Source organism: Protopterus annectens, chromosome 9.part0 (assembly GCF_019279795.1).
Source record: "Protopterus annectens isolate FY-2018-M chromosome 9.part0, PAN1.0, whole genome shotgun sequence".
NCBI classification, from domain to species: Eukaryota; Metazoa; Chordata; order Ceratodontiformes; family Protopteridae; genus Protopterus; species Protopterus annectens.
In genome coordinates this window covers 1,773,492,925-1,773,511,289 of record NC_056743.1, presented here as the reverse complement: position 1 = coordinate 1,773,511,289, position 18,365 = coordinate 1,773,492,925, and the positions used below count along the sequence as shown (strand labels likewise).

Below are 18,365 nucleotides of genomic sequence, written 5' to 3'. Positions count from 1 at the left end.
GCTGGGTAAGGTAGTAGATGAAGGTTATGTTCAGTAAGAGAAGTAGTTGAATTGAGAAGGATGTATATTTTGAAAACATGCTTGGGTTCTTTGAGAATTATATAGTTAACACTAAGGAAGAAGTGGGATATGTGGTGAATTGACTAAGGCTAAGGACGAAGTGGGATTTGTGGTGAAAGGAAGTTGTGAAGGGGAGGGGATAGGAAGAGGAAGGGGTGGGGTTTAGTAGTTGGAGAGGAAGTAGGAGTGGCTATGTGGGTATAAGTGTAGAGGTAGTGGGGTGGGTGGGAATTGGGGGGTAGGGTAGGAGAGTGTAGTGAGCCCGCAGGGCGAACGGAGCGGGGAAGAACAGAAAGAAAAAAAGCCAGCAGTAGAAAAAGTATCAGCCACTGCAAATGAGATAGAAGGGGAAGCAGGTATACTAGATGTAAAATTAGGTAAGGAGAAATAACTTTCAGGAATGAAAATAATGAGTTCAATTTAGTTATTGAGTTTTGTGCAGGGGGTAAATTACCAGGTTATTAACAGTGATAATACCGGCTCTTTAAGCTATTTAGACAGCTTCATAGGAGAGGAGCCAAGTAAGATAAAAGTAGTACCGTATTATGGTTGATAGGTGCTGCCACCTAGTGGTGAAAGAGAAGAAAGCAGGCAGGAAAGGTGTGCAGGACACCTAAGCTTCACTGAGAGAAATATCTAGGACTCAGTTGACCTGGTGGGGGGAGTATTTTCATTTGGTCCACGGTAGGCTGCTGAATCACTTACAAGGGAAGCTAAAGAAAAATGTAAGAGTTATTAAGTGGGTATTTACAAAGGCAGTAGTTGGTTTAAGGCTACCTACATTCACAATATTTACTTTAGGACAGTCTTCACAGTAATTCTTTAGCCCAATTTTAGCCGGTAGCTCCAGGGAAATGTCAGAGGTAATTGCAGGAGGTATTCCTTAGGTTTTTGAGATAGGGCGGGAGTTTCTGGTGAGAGGAACTGTAAAATGAGAGGAGAGACAATCTAGGATTAGGCTCTATAAAAGGTTATAGTTGTAGATGAATAGAGGAAGGAGTACAAGGGGGATATTTAGGAGAGGAGGAGAAGCATGCAAGTAGTGTAATAGGTAATACAGAGCTTAAGGGATAGATGTAGAGGTAGTATAGTAAGAAGATAGAGAGCTCAAGGAATAGACATAGAGGGAGGGAAAAATATGAAGGGAGAGTTTAAGGAAGATGGAGAGCTCAAGGAATAGACATAGAAGGAAGGAAAATATAAAGGGAGAGCAGTGTAGGAGAGTAGTAGTAAAAGGCAGCAGAGGTACAGTAATTGGATATTGCAGTTTAATTTATGAAATGATACAGGGTTAAATAATACAGTCACTCTACAAAAAACAGCTCTACAACAGTACCCCAATCAGGTAAAGAGGATAGGGGAATTAGAAGTAGCGAACCAACAGACAGAGGAATATGGGTGCCGCGGTAGCGTTGTCGCCTCACGGTAAGACGTTGTCCCGTTCGATTCTCAGCTAGAGCGTCGTCTTATAGGTTCATAGGTTGATACTAGACTATCTGCCCTAGGGCATTTGTAAGCCTAGCCAAAGTGTGTTTGGCTTTCGCCACCCTTTTAGATTAGTTGACTGTGCCTCTGTATAGTAGGTCACAGAAGATAGCCCTTTTAAGGTTATTTTGCTGTGCATCTGTCTAGTAGGGACACAGAAGAGATCTCAGGGGTAAACCTACGATCTCCCATCCACTCGTCAAGATTTCTCTTGAAGAGGGTCATTGAGGGGCTCTGCCTAACATGGATTGGCGTTTTGTTCTAGAGTGAAGGGAGCCTCTGGGATATGAATCTGTCCCTCCAGCATGTCCTATTTATTTCTGTGCTGATGTTTAAGTCCCTGGAACGTGTAGTTCTAAGGGATTTGGATTTCCTGAGGTGGAGCATGCCCATTAATTCTGGTTTGGACATGACTTTATACGTCAGGCACAGATCGCCTCTGAGTAGGCGGTTAAGCAACTGAGTAGAGCTGGAGTTTCTTTAGCCTAACTTCGTAGGGTATCTGAAATCTGCATTCTGTGTGGAGACATGCGTGAATGGGCATACCTTCGTTGAAGGTTGTGTGTCAGGGCTGGCAACTCGGCACATAAAAATCTACTGCCAATCATTAGCAGAATGGAGTTCCGCTGTGGCGACCCCTAACCGGGAAAAGCCGAAAGACAACAACAGCAACATATAGCAATAATAAAGCAAATACAGGCAAATAATGTACTTAGCCAGGTTATTTAAATAATAATATAGAACACCTTATAACTGGAGTTGACTTTACAGAGAAAGCTAGGACATTATATTCTGCCAAGGCTGTATAGACATCAAGAATAGCATAGAAATATCCAAACACAGTCTTAAGCACTACCTAGTCATATCTAAAAGGTCATTAACTCGACCAAGAAATATCAAAATGGTATCTGAACATGATAATGTCTTTTCCCTTTGTCAAGTAGATAGAGCACTTGATTAAGCAGTTACAGGCAGATAAAGCACTTACAAATGCAATTAAGAGGCAATGCACAGCACCAAAAAATAAAACATAACATAACAGAGAACAAGCTAGAATATTGTAATATGCAATATTATGTAATATTATCTTGTGGTTATAGACATTGGTTGCAAAAGCAGTTGGCAGATCAGCTGAGGTGTGGTTGTGGATTTATAGAAGCTTTTTTTTTTTCCTGGACAGGTTGGTAGCATGGTCAAAGTGGCATATTTCCTGTAGAAAATGTTCTGGATTTATCAGCTGTTTCTTTTGGGTGACTCGCCAACATGAGTACTTATCTTTGTGATCTCATGACTGGACTACCGATATGTTGTCTATGCATAAGTCATTGGAAGAGATGACCACTTCTTATATTTGGCGTAGAATTCCACAGCATTTTCTTAGTACAAGTGTTGTAGAATTTATAGTTTCTGCTTGAAAACTGCATGATTCATTTAACATAAGTCTTTATACTTGCATTGTCTTAAACAGAAAGGCTGTTTATTATTTTAAGGATGCGGTTGATCTCGGTAGCTTTTCACATCCTCAGTATACTGACTGTGAGAGTTTGTTAGAGGTTCTCAAGGAGCATTCGTGTATTTTGCCCTAGTCCTCTAGAACTATCTACCATCATCCATGGTGAGATTTTGCAACATCTTCTGTAAGAAGACTGGACTTAATGTACCAAAGTAGATTTAGTATTTTGATGAACATAATATGCTAGTTGTTTTAAAACTAATTGCATGTCATAAACCATGCCTTTGTAAAGACATATTGTAAATACAAAATGCTTGGTTTACTGCACATGTTGCGTGTCAGAAGTCTGCAAGTTGCAGTTTGAGCATGTAGAGCATCACTCTCTTTGTAACCACTGGCACAGTTTGTATGACAGTTGTTTTGGGATAGAAGGCATGTTTTCAAACACCAACATACCATATTCAGAGAGGCACAGCACATACTCGCTGATTACATCATTCACTTTGTCATGTCAGGAGGATTATAAACAGCATACAGGGAGATGTGACTTAATGCAACATAAGCCTTACACAGTGCATTTCTAGAAACTGTGAATTGTTCACTTGCCTCTCTCATAGGACAGGATAAGCATGGATAATGTGCAGAATAGTGCACTGTACTTTTTATTGTGCACTACTGTCGTACATGATCTAATTACACACCAATTTAGCTTTGTGAACCATTCGACCTTGCACATACCACACTGCACAAGATCCAGCTTAAGGGACTCTGCACTATGTTTTTAAAAATGGTGGCCCTTTTAGCAAGAGAATTTAATGTGTCTTACTTAAACTGGACATCTTGTCTTTCTTTAGGACATGTTCTGCAGCGCAGCAGTTTCATTTTGAATTTTCAGCTTTGGAAGTCTCTGCAGCTCTTAACAAATGCAGTTCTCACACCTATTTTCTTGTAGTACAGCTGGTTGTGACACATCATGCTACTTATCTTCTTGGACCTATGAGTTTGACATATTTGTCATGTGCATATGTTTACAACTCATTTTCTACAGCCTACCCTCTTCCCCACAAACTACATAGGTCCTCACTCAATTGCTTTACCAAGAACTGCAGCTTCAGGCTGCTGAATTTCCTGTGGCTTTTGAATTCTTTCTTAATCTCCAACCTGTAAGTCTGGAAGCCTTCGAAAGTTTCTGTACTGGTAGTACTTTTGTTTCTCCTTATTTATCTTTCAGCATTTACCTTACTCTTTGTCTGCTTCTTTGCTGATGCGTGTAAGTCTGCTTTTCAAACTTCTGCCTGTTAGCAGTTGTTGAGCTGGTAAGAGATCACATCCCTGCAGTGGAGTACTTGTAAATATCAAAACTGTGAGACAGCATTTCTCATAACTTTTTCCACAACACTGTCCTCCTCTTCTGGACTGGTTTGTCACAGTAGTTCTCATTGTGGTGAATGAGACCTTTTGGCCAGCCTTCTAGGTTCTGCCTTCTAATCTCTTTTAGGGGAGATAGGGACCTTGGGCCAAGGTCAGGATTGGACCTTCAGTGGGGTTAGTTCTTGAGACTGTGTTCCCACTTTCTCCCTGGGCAGCAGAACAGAAGGGGAGGTGGCGTGCCATGGTCTGAGACTGGGAGTCCAGTCTTCATCACCTTCAAAGATAAGGCTGGCAAGACTTAGTCAAACTGCTTTGTAGCATTACTGGTGAAAGAGTATGGTAGTTCGGGAAAGTGTTAGATGTAGAGTGGTTCAAGGACCCTTCTGCACATAGGATGTAGTCGCCATCAGCCCTAGTATACCCTTTTTATAATTTTGGGTGTAATTTGGCACCTTTAGTCAGTTCACTCTGTTACTCCAACTGCTGAATCTTCTTTCTCAAGGCCAGTATTTACAAGTTTTGTTGATTTAGTTCCCCTCCCGTTGACGTTCCTCATTCTTATTTTTTGCTGTTAGTTTTTTGTTCTGTTTAGTCTGGGTAATTGAAAATGGGACAACTTAGTTAGAAAATTATTTCTTGTGCCTATTTTGTTCTTGAGATCTGGAAAGTATTATTGCCGATGATTTGTGCAAATGTTAAAATTATGCAACTTGTTTTTTGGGATACCTTTTGTGAGCCACAATGAGCCGCATGTGTTAAACTAAAAATTAACTAAACCAAAAAAAAAAAACACTTTGTGGATAGTTGGTTAAAACAAACCCATTTAATGAATCCTTTGAGCACTTTTGTTTACCAGTTATCATGTAAACTGCATCAGAACTGAGTAAGCACACAAACTTACTGTTTAAATATTACAACACAGAAGATCACATGACCCACAACAAACAAAGAAAAGTATTAAATAACAAATCACTGTCTTTTGTCTTTTCCCGCGTAGGGGTTGCCACAGCAGATCACTGGTCTGCAGATTGATTGGCAGTGGAGGTTTTTATGGTGCTGAGTTGCCAGCCCAGTGCCCAGCCTTCACAGAAGGCACACACATACGCACCTATCTGCATGTCTTTAAGATTCACTTGACCAGAGGGAGGACATGCAGAGTCTGCACAGAAGGCACTTCAGCCGAGAATCAAACCTAAGAACCTCTTGCTGTGAGGTGACAACGCTAACCGCTGCACCATCCTGGCCGACCAAAGAAAAAGTATTAAATAGTTTTTGCAAAATAATAAATTAATGAATATATTTATAAAAATTATACTAGTGATTAAAAAAACTTTAAATACTTACCATATACAATACAATTTATGTTTATATGCTTATTTAAAGCTGGCAGGCTGTCTGCTTTTAAAAACAACTGCTATTTGAGTTCCTTATTCTGTAATTTATGATGATCACCACATATGTCTAGTTCAGCGTGCACTAATTGAAATAAAATGTGAAACATGACAAACTGTAGAATGTCTCGCAGCTTGAGCAGTTAGTGACATAAACCACTCCTTTGGTTTGACAATTGTAATGCATCTGAACTCCAAATGCTCTGTCTGTATGGCTAAATGGGTACTGCTGAAAGTAAATCTGCACTTACTATAGTGTCCAGTTTCCTTGGCTTTATCACCAAACAGTAGATGCAAGATTAACATCATTTTCTGACCTATTTTTGAGGTTATACCCTCTCTTAAAAATAAGTTGTAGCCTGCAGCCTAAAGTCTGATTAAATCGTCATTCCCTTAGAATATTTTCCAGTTAACTATTATCACCTTTTTAATTACCTGACTGTCATCTCACATGTTGACCAGCAAAGCTTTAGAAAAATCCTTATTGTTTATACTTTTACCAATTTTTTTTCTTTACTGGTCAACTTTGGTTGAAAAACTGTTACTTTTTTTTACTCTAACTTTGGAAATAAACTCATAGGTTCATAGGTTCATACTAGGCTATCTGCCCTAGGGCATTTATAAGCCTAGCCAGAATGTGTTTGGCTTTCGCCACTCATTTTAAATTTATTTTGCTATGCCCTTTTTCGAGGTTAGTATACTGTGCCTCTGTCTAACAGTGACACAGAAGTGATACCCGGGGTAAACCTACGATCTCCCATCCACTCATCAAGATTCCTCTTGAAGAGAGTCAATGAGGGACTCTGCCTAACCTGGACTGGGATTTTATTCCAGAGTGAAGGGAGCCTCTGGGTTATGAATCTGTCCCTCCAGCATGTCCTATTTATTTCAGTGTTGAGGTTCAAGTCTCTCGAGCGCGTAGCTCGATGGGATTTGGATTTTCTGAGGTGCAGCATGTCCATTAATTCCGTGTTGGACATGGCTTTATACGTCAGGCACAGATCGCCTCTGAACAGGCGGTATGCCACTGAGTAGAGCTGGAGTTTCTTTAACCGGGCAGCATATGGCATCTGTTTGAGCCCTTTGATCCTCTTGGTAAGGTACTTTTGGGGTCTTTCCAGTTGTTGCAGGTGTCTGGTGAGGTACATCCCAAAAGAGGCATTGTACTCAATTATGGGCCTGATGAGGGATGAGTAAAGAGGCACTGGCAGTGTATTGTCATTGAAACCCCTTTGTATAAATAACTGTATCATTTGTTTGCATTTGTCAGCAAACAGTCTTTCTTCAGAAATAATGTGGGCTGACAGATACACTGCCCTCTAGTTAGATTTCTTTTTATCATAGATGGATGAGCCCTTGTGTAACGTAATTAATTGTTAATGAAAATCTGCCTTCTGTAAATAAATTAGCTACATTTCCTGCATTCAGCATCAAGACACAATGATATCCAAAACACTGACTTCATAATCTGTATTTACCCATGGTGAAATGTAAAAACTGAGTTCTAGGCATTTAACATGTGGAGAAATGCTGTAACTAAAACTTTCTCCATTCCATATGAAAAAAGACCTGCTTTCTCTTAATGTAAACCAGTCATTAAATACTTGTGTGGTAAAAATAGCTTGAACAGTAATTCTGAATCCGGTGTTTGTTAATGCAGCATTCTGATGCACATATTATTAAGCTAATAATAAATCACCACCCAAAAGTATTTAAACTTTAATAGTAAAGCTCATTACTCAAAATAAATAAAATTAAGCATTCACTTCACAAAATCAAGTATATAAGCAGTTTTAAACCTGAGCAAAGAAAATAGAAAATACATGTGTTTAAACAGACTGATGCAATCTAGTGTATCAGGGCCATTCGTTGCCAGCAGCCAAAGAGTTGTACTGAATTTCTGTGTATGACTTAGAAGTCCGAATACTACTTGCACAATTCTGTAGGGAAATGGAGTCCAGGTTAACCAAAGTTTCAAAAGTGCAGTACACCTGCTGGACAATAATGTAGAAGTAAAGCAGTAATTCTGCTTGTTGGTTGCTTTCTGTCTGCTCAAGCCCAGTGCAGTCTTTTATGCTTTTCCTTACGTTTTGGATAATGCACTTTCCTTGGGTGGGGATGGTTGAGTCCAATGAACTCGTTCCCAAAATAAGGAAATTAATTTCTTTTTAAACAGAAAGAACTACAAATGTCTGCAGTCTTTGAGTAACAGATTATTGTTTCTCTAGCAGTTCTGGTACGACAACTTCTTGCAATTTATTACATTATATACGTTATACGTGCTGGATGACTTACAGCAGCTGCATTTTTAATGAAAATGAATCAGTTTGCTTTAGTTTAATGCAGCTTTCCTAAGAGGCTACTGTAATGATTAACCTGGGACTCTGTTCGGTTGTTACCAAGGATAGAACTGTTTTTGCCAGATATGAAGTTATGTACTTTGTATAGCTATTGATGGGGTAAGCAAGTCCATCCTTCTTTACATGCCATCTCTTTTTCTCTGTTTGTAGAAGCTTTTTTTGTCTGATCTGCTTGGCTTACTAAAGATCTGAAGGGGAAAAGCCTCCAAGGTGTATTAAGGGGTAAAGGAAGGGACCTAGTAAGCTAAGAAACTTCAGCTGCTGTGTTGTCCTAACTCCTGCTGTTATGGAGGGTGGAAATGCTTATTCAGATCTGTTGTCATAATAAATATCTAACTATTGTATCTTTAAGGTAAGGTTGATGAAAATAGTTGCCTTCTGTAACAGGTTATATATGGTTTTGTTTTATTACATTATTACACAGCTACATTTTTGTTTTAATGTGCAGTTTTTATACAGTGTGTAGCGTCTTAAAAAAAAATCACACCGCTATTTTGACCAAAACAAGCTCAATGAACAGATGAAGGCTCCTAGCAAGACTGATATTATGAGTGCCTTGAACACCACCTAGAGTTTCATAAGCACACCTGATGAATACTCTGGTGGGGTAGTAGAGCACATAAAGTGAGTAAACCCAAAAGTGACCACAAAGATATGTTATGGTTAGCATTTATATGCAACTGTGCTTTGCCTCTGCAATCTGGAAATGCTTGGTGTTCTGGTCCTTTAGTGTGTCTAGTATCTTGTTTCTGTTTACCATTGATGATATTATTTTCCTTTGTTTTCACAGCTTGAATAAATAATCCAGTAGCTCTATGGGGGTAGGAGAGTGTAAGTTATGAGCTAGGCTCTGTGGGGTCTGACTGTTCAGTTAGGAGGGAAGTGGGTGGACTTGTTTCATATTGTGACTGTTGCTAATCCATTTTATTTGTCTTTAGAGAGGCTGGGACATAGTTACAGTCATTTGTTGGGGAGCACTTCCATAGCAGTCATAGATACTGCCTCACAAACGTTGAAGTCTCTGCAGAGTCTTATTTGGATGCTCTTGTAGTTTGCTGTTGCCATACTGATTCTTGGGATTCTTCCCAACCAAGCTGATTTTCAGAGCTCTTCATCTTCCCCTTTCAGGTTCACCAAATTTCATCTTACGCTAATGTCCTACCATTGATGGTATAAAGGGGCATCAGCTGATGCCATCTCTCAGGTGTTTCTTGTTACAATTTGATGAGCATCTCATGTACTCCAATTGTGCTGTAAGTCTGTCAGGTTGGTCTGTGTTCAGACTTCAAATAAATATCCTTTGCTGTAGTATTGTAAATGTTAGGTTCCAAGGTGAATACTTTTCTTAGGTATAGGCAGCAAGTACTACATGCAGAATTCAGTAACTCGTTTGTCTTTTTTGCCTGGGTCCAGAGAGCAATGCGGCCAGTTGCGTTGAGTGTGCTTCATTCAACTAAACATCCATAATGCACAGAGCGTGATCTCTGCAGTTATCACTGGCGAGGACACATTTGTCCATGGTGTACCATTTCTTCCACTGACTTTGCAGAGAAAAAAAGAGGTCTGTGGAGAAGTGCCTGAAGGAGACAAAAATCAGGAGGCTGACAGCATTAACTGAGTGTCTGACAGCCCTCCTGTAGACTTAGTAGTATCTGTGTCAGTAAGACACCTTCACAACACCCATATCCAGCATCTGTTTCAGACAAGGCCTCTCGTAAGATCCCGCAGGAGTTAACCACTCCTTTGATTTACATGTCCTTGTTAGCCAAAATTTATATGCCATCCATCATTCTAAGGTTTTGTTGCAGACTTCACTATCCAGTGCCTACGTTATTTTCTGCACACTTGAGGGAAGCACCCCCACTCATTGTACAGGGGGAAGTTTAAGAGACTGGATTGAGGTTTGAGGCATGTGATCGTGTGTTGAGGTCTGTGAAGCAGACTGTATACCCAAGTACAGACCCAAGACACAAAAAGCAAATATGTCATCTGTCTGCTTGGCTGTGTCTATGTTGAGTGGCCCCCAGCCCCACTTCCCCTTACAGGATCATTTCAAGTTGGCTCATTATTTTGTTGATTTTCTGAAATACAGGCAGCCAGCCTTTGGAGAAATGACAGTGTCAGAAGTACTCTGCTCTTCTCCTCAAAGTGTCATGGAGGTCTCTGGAAGAGTTGGCCTATGTTAAATTTATTTATCCATGTACTCTTTGTTGGCGGGCTCATCTAACTAGGCCAGAGTCCACGATGCTGTTCATGCTGATTAGGTAAAATTCGGCCAGGGCACCAGGGGAATTCCCCTTTTCTTTTTTTTTTTTCAGTAAGTGCCATGGGATCTTTTACGTAAACATGAGGTACCACTGACTCACAGGCATGGGGCCTTTGTTTAATGTGTCATCCAAAGGAAGACACACTAAGGAGCGCAGTAAACCCCCCCATACTGCACTACACTATCAGTATTTAGAAATTAATACAGGTACTGTGTGTATATATATATATATATATATATATATATATATATATATATATATATATATATATATATATATATGTATGTATATATATATATATATATACATATATATATGTATGTATATATATATATATATATATATATATATATATATATATATATATATATATATATATATATATATATATAAAGAGAGAGCGAGAGAACCCAGAGCCTTCTAATTTTCCAGCACCAAAGGAGTGTGCTACCTTTGAACCACTGACAATGCATAAATGTCTCAAGACACTTGCCTGCAGTCTGATACTGAAGACATCCTATCCTCAGCTTTGCTTCCTTAAGGTGTTTTATTTGGGATACGCTTCATGGGATGAAGGAGACATTCAAGTGGGTATCCAGAGAGAGATCTCGCACTTGGATCAGCCAGAGATTTTTTGGAGCTTGCCAGAACCAAACCTTTTGACTCTCCCTTGAGTTCCAGAATGGAGTGATGCATTTTGCAGTGCATCTTTGCATTCTGACTCCTAGCCCTTGCTCTGAGGAAGCTAGACCAATTTTTTGGGGGTCCATCATGCCCATAAACAATTCAGTGGCTAGTCCAGCATTAGTGTTTGTACATTCTAGCAAGAGATCCAGTGTGGTTGCATCCAGGAGTCCCGTTTAAAATGATAGGGAAGTAGGATGCTTGACAAGTTTGGAGAAAGATCTACACCTCAGGTGCTCTGCCTGTTAGGGCCCTCAGCTGCCATTCTTACATCTTGAAGTTCCAGGAGTCTTCTCTGTCCAGTTGCAGCAGAAGTTAGAGAGTATGGAAGGTAAGGGTTTGAAAAGGAAGATGCTTCATTTATGCAACTTCACTGCCCATGAATGAGGCTGTATTGCAGTTGATGTATCCTTCAGGGCATCTAAGGAGTCTGTGTATAAGAGTTATACAAAGCTGTGAACTCTGCCTTTTCCAGATCATGTGAAAGTGGAGCTCCTCTATTCTCCTGTCAATGAGCTTCTTTTTGACCCCCCCCCCTTCCCTCTCAGAAGTTGTTCAAGAAACAGCAGAAATAGGGGAAACTTTCCAGTAAACCCAAAGATGTTTTTCATAACCCAACTGTAGGAGGGGGGGACACTCGCACCCTAAATAAGAAGTCCCAAGACTAAGAAGGGGGAGAAGGGACAAGCTACCATAGAAGGAAGTCGGGAGGACCTCAGTGCCCTGACTGTCAGAGTTAGCAGTTTTGACTTGAAAATTCTCATGCCTCTTCTCAAAAAAAAATGCATCCCATCCTCTTCCCTTAAATTGTTGTCCCCCACAAGGATCAGAGGCAGGCTGGCCCTCTTTGTGAAGGATCCACTCATCCTGTGTAGAGACCATCACACAGGACAAGTGGATCCTACAAATAATAAAACAGTTACAAACTGCAGTTCCAAGCAAAACCAAGACAATAAGCATTTCTTCTATTCCCAAAATCAGAAAACATATTATGCCTCAGTAGTAGATGAGCTTCTATCCTGGGACCATAAAGATGGTCCAAGAAAAAGACAAATTGACTTGATTTTATTCCAGACTGTCTTTAGTTCCATGAAAATAAAGAATCTGGAGACCCATTGTACACTTCTCCAAACTTAATGTCTGTTAGATAGTATAAAAGTGTAATGCTATGCACTGTTGATGGGTTGCTTCTTGTACCCCAGTTTGATTTCTATAGTCTATTTCCCCTGCTGTAAGACTCTGAGCAAGTCACTTAGTCAGTGCTCCTAGGCTGAATCTGAAAAAGGTTCATGTGGCTCAGTGCTGTAACAGTGACTGTGGATCTAAACAAAACTTATCTTCTCATTCCTATAGCCAAAGTGGACAGGGAGTTCATAAGATTTAAAGTGTAGTGAAGGTAAGGCTTTGGTATCACAGCCGGACTCGGTGGTGACAACCCATTTGTCAGTAATACTGGAACAGTGATCAGTAGGACATCTTGCTGCTATGGTAAGCTCTTACGCAACTATACTTTCAGACTACATCCTCAGAGGAGATCTACAAGGCTGTGCACACTGCATTCCCTGACACTATCCCTAAACATTCTAAAGTCCTACCTTTTCCCATCAGGAAGACTTTTGTTTCTGGGAGCTCTATTGGGATATAGAGGAAAAAAACATTCCTTTTAGAGGGCAAGATACTTTCTCTGACACACTATTTTGGAGAGATTTCTAAACTGAATCAGATAAAGGCCAGAGAATTCATCAGAATTCTGAATACACAGTTTCCTGGATGTTGATGGATTCATATGCATTACTTTATGAGAAAAGTTGGTGGTGCCAACATGTTCATTCTTTGCAGTGACTTATCCCACTGTTATCCTGAATCAAAAAAGAACTGTCATGGTGGATAAAACAAACCTGTCTGAATCTTAGGGGTCCATGTCAAAGAATTGCAGGTAAGGGGGACATGGGACAGGACACTCAAAAACCTATCAGCACAGAAGAAATGATGGCAGTGATAACTGGCCAGCAAAGCCTTCAAACCTGTCTTGTAACTGGGAACCTTTCAGATATACCACTTCACAGTGGTACTGTCTGTATCATCAAGCTAGGGGAGGAGGGGGCTTGTTCCTATACATTGTACAGACTGACAATACAGGCATGAGTATTAGCCCAGGAGTCCAATCTGAACCTCAGGGCTGTGTACATCTTAACCCTTACCCAGGACAATATTTTTAGCAAACCACCTAAGCAGAAGACAAGCAGACTTCAACAAATAGGTGTTGAATAAGGATGTGTTTTTGACCTTAGTCCACAAGAATAAGGATGTGTTTTTGACCTTAGTCCACAAGTGGGATGTTCTAGAAGTAGAGCTTTTTGCTTGTCCACAGAAGAGATATCTGAGCAAGTACTGTAGTAGAATACTAACACAAATGGCCTGGGTTGTAGATGCCCTCTCCATAACCTGGGCACATCTGTATTTGCATGATTTCATTCCTGTGTCCTTGATCCCCAGGGCACTGCTAAAGATCTGGAAAGAAAGGCCAGCAGTCTTACTGATACTACCTTTTTGGCACTGGCAGCATTGATTCTGTCTTGTGCTGAGCCTTATAAGGTAAGAACTGAGCCTATTTTTTTCAGTATGCAGGCTTCTTGACTCAGAACAAGGGGATGGCGATTCACCCTAACTTGCAGACAGTAGTGCAGACAGCATGGATGATGTTGCACTCCCTTGTTCACAGCATGTCATCAGAATATGTGCCTGGAATTCTGAAGGTGGTCAAGAAACCCATTAATGGAAAATATTACATAAAGTGGAAACATTCTCATTTTGGTGCCACAACAGAGGATAGGACCCAGTTTCAGTACAGATGTCTCTTGTCCTTATGTCAGAGCTGTACAAAAACTGCCTTTCTTACGCTTTTCTGAAAGTGCATGCCTCTGCTGTTTCTGTTGGTCTGACTCCCAACTCCCCATCTGTATTCTCAGTTACCAGGGATTCTGTTCGGGGTGGGGGGGGGGGGTTGCATTTAAGATTTCCCAAGAAGGGGGATTGTTCTGCCATAGGACTTAAATTTTGTATTGGGAAAAACTCAGTTTCTTTTTTTGAACTAGCTGCTTCCACCTCCATTAAATCACTGTCTTGGAAGACTAGTAGTCCTGACCTTAGCAAGGTGGATTTCCAAATCACAGACTGATGTTGATCATGTTTCACTGTTGCAGTCCTAACAAAATGGGTTATCCGGCTCCTGGTAGCCCAAAGTCAGCTAGAATACCAAAGTCCTTGGTATATGACGTCGGCTGCCTATGGTTTAGGCCTGACGTCAGGTACAAAAGAAGGCAACCAACGCCATTTCCTCAGTTTTTCTTGCCACGGAGCCCGAAGCAGAAGCATTTTGCACGAGTGCCAGTCGGCCGAGTACCTCTTTTTTGTATTCCGACTGCTTAGCTGAAGACATCCTCAGATAAGTACCCCATTGGGAACCCTCTTTTCTTGCTTTAATGAATGTCAGAGAAAGTTAATAACTATCTTGCCTGTGGAAAACAGATTCCACACCGTGATTTTCACTCCTATTGTATTACTTGTTTGGGCCTTGAGCATGACGTCCGTAATTGTGCTCCTCTTTGGGCTACACCATCAGTGAAAAGAAGTCAAAATTGGTACCCTCCAGGGAGATTGTATTCCTGGGAGCAAGCCTGAACACAGCTGCCCAGATGGTATTCCTTCCTCAAGAGAAACAAATGGATCTTTTGAATTATTTCAGAAATTTGGCAGGCATGACCCAGCTCTCTGCAAGGCAATTTCTGCAAGCCCTGGGATTCACAGTTTCATGTATTCTGATGATTCCATATTCCAGACTGCATATGAGGAAAATACAATGGTATCTCAAAAACCTTTGGTGTCAACACACTCAGGATTTAGACTTGATACTTCCTCTGATTCCCTGCCTGCAGACGGAGTTCCTTTGGTGGGTGACGGCCTGTGCACAGAACAAAGGCTTGTCTTTCTGTCCACCTCCTAACAGCCAGACTCTCACCACAGATCCCTCAGACTACGCTTGGGGAGCACATCTAGAGGGCAGAAGCATTCAGGGGACTTGGAACTCTCAGCTGGTTAATTTGCACATAAATCTGAAGGAATTGATGGCAGTCCAGCAGGCCTTAATGGCTTTCAGACATCTTCTCTCTCCTGGTGGTGTTCTGGTCAGGACAGACAACACCACAATTATGTGATACATCAACAAGCAGGGAGGGACGCACTCTTACCCCCTGGGCAGACAAAGTATGATACTATGGTTCCTAGCAGCTTCCATAGGCATTCATTTGACAGCTCAGTTTCTTCCAGGAAGGCTCAACTCCTTGGCAGACTGGTTGAGCAGGCAAGTCCTGGATCTTCACGAGTGGCAACTAAACAAGACCATCTTCTATTGCATCATTCAGCGTTTGAGCACTCCCCAGTTGGATCTCTTCTCATCTCATACCAACCACCTTCTTCCAACCTTTTGTACCAAGGATCATCACAGCAAAGCTTGGAAGGTGGATGCTCTGTCCTTCCCCTGGACACAGCTCTCGATCTGTACATTCCCTCCTCTACCTCTTCTTCCCAGAGTGCTGTTAAAGATAAGGGACAAAAAACCAAGGGCCATCATCATAGCTCCAGACTGGCCCAGACAACATTGGTATCCACTACTTCGCAGTCTCTACCAGTCTCAGCCTTGGCTTCTTCCCCTGATACCAGATCTCTTGGTTCATAAGTGGGAAAGAATTCTGCATCCTCATCTTCAGACTCTGCATTTGGCAGCTTGGCTCATAATTTAAACCTTTCCCAACAGGTGGTTGAGGTCCTTCATGAGGCCAGGAGGCCTAGCTCTAGGAAATCTTACACAGATAAGTGGAAAAGATTCTCCATTTGGATGCAGACTAGAGGGGAAGACCCTTCTCAACCTACTCTTCCTCTTATTCTTGACTATCTGGCAGGCTTGCTTAATGGTGGACTTTCCTTTTCTTCTATCAAGATTCATGCTTCAGCTATTTCTGCTCATTGTTCCTTTGAGCATCCCATTTTCTCTCATCCCTTGATGAAACAGTTCCTCAGGGGAGCTAGCAATTTAAAGCCTCCCAGAAGGGCACCTACTCCTGCTCAATTTTGTACTTGAGAAACTTACTCTGCCTCCTTTTGAACCAGCTGCCTCAGCAGACCTGAAGTTTCTCTCCTGGAAAACTGCCTTTCTTTTGGCTATTACTTCAGCTAGAAAAGTTTCTGAGCTGCAGGCCTTAATGGCAGTAGAGCCTTTTATCATCTTCCATGTGGATCGGGTTTCTCTTCAAACAAATCCCTCCTTTATGGCTAAGGTGGTTTCTAGCCTAACTCTTAACCAGTCTATCCACCTGCCTACCTTCTTTCCTAATCCTCAGAATAAAGGGGAAGGGTTACTGCATTCCTTGGATGTGCATAGACAGCTTAGATTTTACCTGGACAGGACTAAATCTTTTAGAAAGTCAGATCAGTTGTTGGTCAGTTTTGCTGCTGGAGCTCAAGGGCAAAGCTATTTCTAAACAGACCATTTCTAAGTGGATTGCTCATTATATTCACTTTTGTTATTTACAGCATGGCAAGGTTCCACCTCAGAGTATTAGGACCCATTCTACTAGGGCAGTCTCTACCTCAGCAGCTTTTTTAAGAGGTGTACCTACTAGGGACGTACTGGAAGCAGCTACATGGACTTCTGTCCACACTTTCACTAAACATTACAATTTACCCTAGTTTTCTATGTCCAGGGCTGATTTTGCCACTACAGTGTTGCAGGGCATCCTTACCAACCCTTAAACAGTGGGTGTTCCTCCTCCCTTTTGTTTTTTCCTGGGTTTTGGGAATCAACCCATTTTGTAAGGACTGCAACAGTGAAACACAATGAAAGTAGTGCAGTTGTGTATACTTACCATAAATGTAGATGTTCGAGTGTATTCACTGTTGCATTCCTGGTTCCCCCCCTTCCATCCCCCCTTTTTTCCTAAGGCACAGACTGGATTTTCTTTTCCTGATCTAATTTTTTTTTGGGGGGGGGGGGGGGGTTCCTGACAATTAAGGAAAGAAAAACTGAGGAATTGGCATCCTGATGTCAGGCCTAAACCGAAGGCAGCCGATGTCATATACCAAGGACTTTGGTATTCTGGCCGACTGTGGGCTACCGGGAGCTGGATAACCCATTTTGTAAGGACTACAACAGTGAATACACTCGAACATCTATATTTATGGTAAGTGTACACAACTGTACTTTGTGTGTTAGAACCCGTTTCCTGATATTTCATAAAGATGGGAGTCGCAATTAAAATTAAGCCTTTTAATGCCAATGATAAGACAGATTATCAAATATAGTGCCCCTTTTTGCATGTGCCTGACCAAACACTTGACACAACCTGAACAAACACAGCAGTTTTTCATCAAGAACATCAATGGTCTATATCATAAGAATTACACTGATCATCTCAAAGCCTTGTCCCTAGTCTCAGTTTCATAAAAGCTGCTGAGGGATGACCTGTTCTTCACCTGCAGAGGCTCAGTGCATCCTATCCTGTTAGACATATTGCACATCTGCATGTCTAATGGTGGCATAAACACCCTGTCAAGAGATCTGAATGTCTTTTGCAATATAGATAGAGTACGTTGGGGGATTGATGAGCACCATAGTGTGTGTCAGTTCTTTGGAATAGTATTTCGCTCTACTTCTGTTACTCTTTTCAAACATAGTCTGGGTAAATGGATGGGAAACCTCAGTTTGGACCACCACCCCTGTCCTTTATGGAAAAGGGTAGAATGTAATTGTTCTACCTGCTGTGGGTTGTACAAGTTTAAATTACAAGTGCTAAAAAAAAAGTTGTGGGAATGCAAAGCTAATCTAAAAATCCATCAAGATCTGTAACCTAGTAATAAGCTAAAAAGTTATAAACTATGAAATGGAGCTTTCTCTGATCAGGTTATCAACCTCCCTGCCCCCCCCCCCAAAAAAAAAGAGGAAAGGATTTTTGCATTCCTTACAGTTCAGTAAGCTAAGATTCCACCTGGGCATAGCAAAGCAATACAGAAAATCTGACTGACTATTGTCTTTGCCAAAGGCAGGAAAGAAAAATTGCCAACAAATTGACCATGTCTAAATGGTAAAGCTCACTGTATTGTCTTCTGTTACACTTATCATAGTAAGCCTGTTTCATATTTAGTGAAGTCACATTCTACCAGAGCCATGGCTACCACCATAGCCTTCATAAGGGAGGTTACTGCATAGGCAATCTTTGAATCAGGTGCCTGATTCACAGTC

General features: G+C 41.2%; 1 protein-coding gene across 1 annotated transcript in view; it reads left to right on the top strand.

Moving 5' to 3' along the window:
• Positions 1 to 18,365, top strand: part of ZNF653 (zinc finger protein 653) — an 845,378-nt gene that overhangs the window by 594,124 nt on the left and 232,889 nt on the right. The window lies entirely within an intron of this gene.